At 47.1% G+C, this 6,200-nt stretch overlaps 1 pseudogene across 1 annotated transcript in view; it reads left to right on the top strand.

Moving 5' to 3' along the window:
* LOC146513334 (uncharacterized) overlaps window positions 1-3,685 on the top strand; it is a 5,752-nt pseudogene extending 2,067 nt beyond the window's left edge. Inside the window, exon 2 of the transcript XR_014875128.1 lies at window positions 1,978-3,685. The product of XR_014875128.1 is annotated as an uncharacterized LOC146513334 (transcript). The remainder of the gene's footprint in view (window positions 1-1,977) is intronic.
* Window positions 3,686-6,200: the final 2,515 nt, after the last annotated feature.

Raw genomic sequence — 6,200 nt, 5'->3', positions numbered from 1 at the left:
CAGCAGCATGGAGCCGTCAGGCGTCAGTTCAGAGTTTGTTTATCTCGGTTATAACAACAAGCACGCACGCTGTCTGTGCTGGGTGATCATGGCGCCTCAGCGCTCTAATTTCTGCTGATATTCATATTCTTATCAGAATCGTGTTTATATATACAGTTCAGCTGTTTAGGAGGGAGATGGCGAGGGGAAAGAAACTGATCCTGTGTCAGGTGGTCTGCAGGCTTCTGTACCGTCTGCCAGAAGGCAGGAGGTCAAAGAGTGTGTCCAGGGTAGTGCGATGATTTTCTCTGCCCGTTTCCTGGATGGAGGGCGATTATTGATGGGGCGTTTCCAGTTCTCTGCTCTCACACTCAGGTGTAGAGCAGGTGTCCTGTCCCAAACGTTCCAGATGAACCTGGAAAAACACTGAGATAACTTCCGACTGCAGATGTTGACGGTGTTCTTGTTCTCCACTTAATCTCTAATAACTGGAATCATTTACAGCCGTCACACGTACAAAGACGGCCTCCTAGTTTTCCTCCATTCAGAGCACCAAAGAACCACAGAGACGTTGGTATGTTAGAAGGAAATGAGGTCAGAGGTCAGAGTCCACCTTTTGTAACTCGAAGCTGAGCTGCTGTCTCTGTGGTTCATGCAATGAGAAAGCAGAAGCTCTGCAAGTAACCTTTCATGGTCGGCGGATCAGAGCAGGATAAATTTGGATTGGTGATTTGCATTATCAGTGATTTACATTCAGCAGATGGAGCACAGGGTGAAACCCGTCTGCCATCTGAGTGAAGCACAACAATCTGAGTGTGTGAGTGCAGCATGTACACGACAGCTGGGAACAACATGGAAGACAAACTGCATGCAGACCGGGTCATGCCGAGTATTCAGGGTGTTTCGTGGGAATAACAGCGTTACTTTTTAACTAGTAATCTAACTAATTACTATTACAACAACGTTACTGTTACTATCAAGAAAATGCGGACGTGTTACTGTTTGTCAACACACAGATGGGTGAAGCTGTCTTCAGCTTACTGGGAGCTGGGGAGGGGGGGGGTTGTTGTCATGGTAAACCAATCACATGACCATTTAACATTAAATAGGAACTAGACGCCATGTCAACCCAACCCAAGTGGTTATAAAAGAAACACACCTGAGGCTACATTTTTAGGTAAATAGTTCCTCATAACTTTGTTGTTTAAAGTTTTCAAACATTACAATTTATATTTGCATTTCAAGTTAATGATGTTTTTCTACTGAGATTTTATTTATTTAGTGTGATTTTAGATCAAATGTGTGAATACAGTGTGTCAACATGTGAGGTTGTGCTGAAAAGAATGATACCAAACAAGGCGAGGCAAATAGTTTATAAAGTATGTAGCACTAAAATTTATACATTATACCCTATAACACAATAGTTACTTTACCAAGTAATTAGTTACTTTTACAATATTGTAGCTGAGTTACTAACTCAATTACTTTTTTGAAGAAATAAGTAGTAACTATAAAAAAGTAACTTTGAAGGGACAGAATTAAAAAGGTCTCGCACTATCAAAGTAAAACAGGAAGTAAGACCACCCAAAACTCCAGGAATCAAAGACGAACAGCAGCGGCAGAACACGTTGAACACAGATTGCAGCGTTCACGAGAAGCTGAGAGTTTCACCCCCCACCCACGCGTGCAGAGTAGGACGCACCTCCACCTGCGGGATCTGAAAACACTCACATGTTCAGCTCAGCTGGCTCAGACCGCAGAGCTTCAGGCACAGATTTAGTTTTGTAGTTGGTTTGTAGGTTGGAGTAACTGGGCTGTAAGCTCTAAAAGCAGCGCAGGTCAGTCTTAAGTGTGTCTGTCATCAGTGGGCGGAGTCCAGGTTAGGCTGAACTTTAACTTAAGGTGTTTGCGTTCAGGATTAACGCGTGATTTCACTAATCTGTGAATGTGACGAGTCAGAGCCGCTCTTTATATTCTCACCTTTCTTCTCACTTTCAGACACATCTCCAGCCACCTCCACCTTTTCTTCATCCACACCGCTGGACCTGTCTAACTCCGCCCAAACCATCTGGAGTCCTGGGAACGCCGTCACGGACAATCTGTCACCTCCAGATGTTTCCCCTGCAGTCACCCACCTATCCCCTTTAAATGGCACAGCTGCTTTTACCATGGACCAGTCAGTCGCCTCGGAGACCTCGTCAGGTGGAGGTGACTCCCTAGTCAGGACGGAGGTGGTCACGTCGTTGTACGAGTCGTCGTCCTCCATCGCTAGAAACCAGTCCGAGTCGAGCGGAGATGGAGGCGTGACGCTGGGTTCCTCACGTGTGAGCACAGGTGGAGCAACAGACGTCATAACTGAGCTACAAACCCGAGGGACGGATCCACACACCAAACATCTGCAGCACCCTCAGACAGCACCGCCTCAGCTGCACCCACCACTCCTCCACCGTCTGCATCCAGCACCAGCACACATAGACCACCCAGGACTCACAGCCAGACCCCGCCCACAGACACAGACTCCACCCTTCATCCAAACATCTCAGAGAGTCTGACTCAAGGAGTATTATCAACAGCACCAACAGGTGATGCGGTCCCTGCAAGTAGCACCTCAGCTCCATCAGTCCCACAAACGAGCACAACAAACACCAGCACCACTGCTGCTGTAACCACACCCTCTACGAGCAGCATAACAGCGCCTGCTCCAACCACAGCCATCAAAACCACACCTCCTACAGCCACCAGTAGCACCACCCCTGTCACAAATGCAGAGACTACAGTCGCACCATCAATAACAACACCAGCAACTACACACACAACCATCCCTCTGCCAGCTACAACAGCCAGCTTGACACACACCATCCAACCCTCCACTCGTGCCTCCACTCCCGCTACAACTGCAGCAACCACAGCCACGAACCCGTCTCTAACCACAGCCGTCAAAACCACACCTGCCACTGCCAGAACCCCCACCACAACCACAGAGACTGCAGCCACACTATCCACACCTACATCCATGGCACCATCTCATACCACAGTCACCAAAACCACACCACCCACCACTCCCAGTGATAGTTTTCCAGCTACAACTGCTGATACTAGAACCACCACGAGCATCATAACAACCTCCGCTACAACCACTCCACCTACGACTGCAACAGCATCTCCTGCTACAACCACTCCACCTACGACTGCAACAGCATCTCCTGCTACAACCACCCCACCCACGACTGCAACAGCATCTCCTGCTACAACCACCCCACCTACGACTGCAACAGCATCTCCTGCTACAACCACCCCACCCACGACTGCAACAGCATCTCCTGCTACAACCACCAAAACCACAGCAACCACCACTACCAGCCCCACAGCAACAAGCACCACCGCTCCAGCAACAAGCATGCTTCACACTACTACGTCCAGAGTCACCTCCACCACACCTTGTGAGTACCCCACCTCTGTTTGATGCTGTTATTTAGAGGACTTAAACATGTGAGCGCGCCTGTCTTCATACCTGTTTAAAATGGTGTTTAGTCGTGTTCAGGATGTTGTGTTGTGTTTGGCGGTAGTTCACGCCGGTTAACTCCAGATCAGTTTTATTCTCCTTGATTTTGATCTTTGACTGTTTGCTGCTTGTATGAAGCAGCTCAGTGGGAAACCTGCCAGATGTTGGCAGAGGTTCGGTTTCCTGTGACTGGTGTGGTTCTGGTGCTCCGTGGGAGCGTTGCTTCCAGCTGAAGCAGATGGTTGGGTCTGCGGAGCTGGTGGAGAGCAAATTGAGAGCTCAAAGCCAGTACATACTGAGTGTATGAAAAGACGATCACACTCCTGTGTTACTATGGAAACACAGTATTAATAGTATTATTTTATTCTACCATGTTGACCTGTTAAAGCTCTCCAGACTCTTTTTTATTCTCTTCTCTCGGACACAGAAAATCAAAGTCAAATGTAGTCAAGAGGTCGAGTCTCAGAACACGACTTCCGTGTTGAAATGAAGATCATGGCTGCCCGAAGGCCTGACGATGAGTCAAAGTGTGTTTCCTGTTTACCGCTCACTGAGCGACTCCGTCCGTCATTCTACAGGGTGGGCCATTTATATGGATACACCGTAATAACATGGGAATGGTTGGTGATATTAAAGTCCTGTTTGTGGCACATTAGTATATGTGAGGGGGCAAACTCCTCAAGATGGGCGGTGACCATGGTGGCCATGTAGAAGTCGGCCATCTTGGATACAACTTTTGTTTTTCAATAGGAAGAGGGTCATGTGACACATCAAACTTATTGGTAATGTCACAAGAAAAACAATGGTGTGCTTGGGTTCAACGTAACTTTATTCTTTCAGGAGTTATTTACAAGTTTCTGACCACTTATAAAATGTGTTCAATGTGCTGCCCATTGTGTTGGATTGTCAATGCAACCCTCTTCTCCCACTCTTCACACACTGATAGCAACACCGCAGGAGAAATGCCAGCACAGGCATCCAGTATCCGTAGTTTCAGGTGCTGCACATCTCGTATCTTCACACCATAGACAATTGCCTTCAGATGACCCAAAGATAAAAGTCTAAGGGGGTCAGATCGGGAGACCTTGGGGGCCATTCAACTGGCCCACGACAACCAATCCGCTTTCCAGGAAACTGTTCATCTAGGAATGCTCGGACCTGCACCCATAATGTGGTGGTGCACCATCTTGCTGGAAAAACTCAGGGAACGTGCCAGCTTCAGTGCATAAAGAGGAAACACATCATCATGTAGCAATTTCAAATATCCAGTGGCCTTGAGGTTTCCATTGATGAAGAATGGACCCACTATCGTTGTGCCCCATATACCACACCAAACCATCACTTTTGTTGTTCCAACAGTCTTGGAGGATCCATCCAATGTGGGTTAGTGTCAGACCAATAGCGGTGGTTTTGTTTGTTAACTTCACCATTCACATAAAAGTTTTCCTCATCACTGAACAAAATCTTCTGCGTGAACTGAGGGTCCTGTTCCAATTTCTGTTTTGCCCATTCTGCAAATTCTGTGCTGATCTGGGTCATCCTCGTTGAGATGCTGCAGTAGCTGGAGTTTGTAAGGGTGCCATTTGTGAGTAGCTAATATCCACCGAAGGGATGTTTGACTAATGCCACTCTCCAGTGACATGTGGTGAGTGCTACGCTGTGGGCTCTTGCTGAATGAAGCTAGGACAGCCACTGATGTTTCTTCATTACTGACAGTTTTCTTGCATCCACATTTTGGCAAATCCAACACTGAACCAGTTTCACCAAACTTAGCAAGCAGTTTGCTGACTGTAGCATGGGAGATGGGTGGTCTCGTAGGGTGTCTTGCATTGAAATCTGCTGCAATGACCCGGTTACTGCGTTCACCAGATATCAACACAATTTTGCTCCTTACGTGTTAACCTCTTCGACATGTCAATGGCTGTGAACAAAGAGAAACTTGTAAATAACTCATGAAAGAATAAAGTTACGTTGAAACCAAGCACACCATTGTTTTTCTTGTGACATTACCAATAAGTCTGATGTGTCACATGACCCTCTTCCTATTGAAAAAACAAAAGTTGTATCCAAGATTGCCGACTTCTAAATGGCCACCATGGTCACCACCCATCTTGAGGAGTTTGCCCCCTCACATATACTAATGTGCCACAAACAGGACTTTAATATCACCAACCATCCCCATGTTATTACGGTGTATCCTTATAAATGCTCCACCCTGTAGAGTGACGGACGGAGTCGCTCAGTGAGCGGTAAACAGGAAACACACTTTGAGGTTTCTCCGCAGAAACTGATCAAGCAGTTCAGACAAATTTTATCAGAGGCGATGAAGAAGAGTAGACTAATGAATGACTTAACCAGTGGTGGAAATAAAGAGGAGGTGCAGCCTGTGTGTGGTTGAAGGTGACTCTGGTTTAAGGTCTGATTGTGCAGTGATGAAGATGAAGAAACGGTGTGCGTGCAACATAAAGCAGACTTTGATGCTGCTCATACATAAATAGAGCGAGCCTCTGGTGTGAGGCTGTTTCCTGATTGGATAACTCAGCCCCAACAATAGCCCACTCTGATGGTAGCGATGGAGCTCAGTTTGATGCTAAAGGTTGTGGAGAAAGTCCGAGGCGGGCAGGAAGGAAAGCAGGGCGGGGTGTGCAGAACGTGCCTCTGCTCGCTGAGGGGAAGTTTAAAGATCGATGGACCCAGAGAGAAAAGAGTCACACGGGTC

This window comes from Neolamprologus multifasciatus, chromosome 7, assembly GCF_963576455.1.
Source record: "Neolamprologus multifasciatus chromosome 7, fNeoMul1.2, whole genome shotgun sequence".
NCBI lineage: Eukaryota > Metazoa > Chordata > Actinopteri > Cichliformes > Cichlidae > Neolamprologus > Neolamprologus multifasciatus.
Note: the sequence above shows the minus strand (reverse complement) of the source record. Positions and strands in the feature narration are given on the sequence as shown.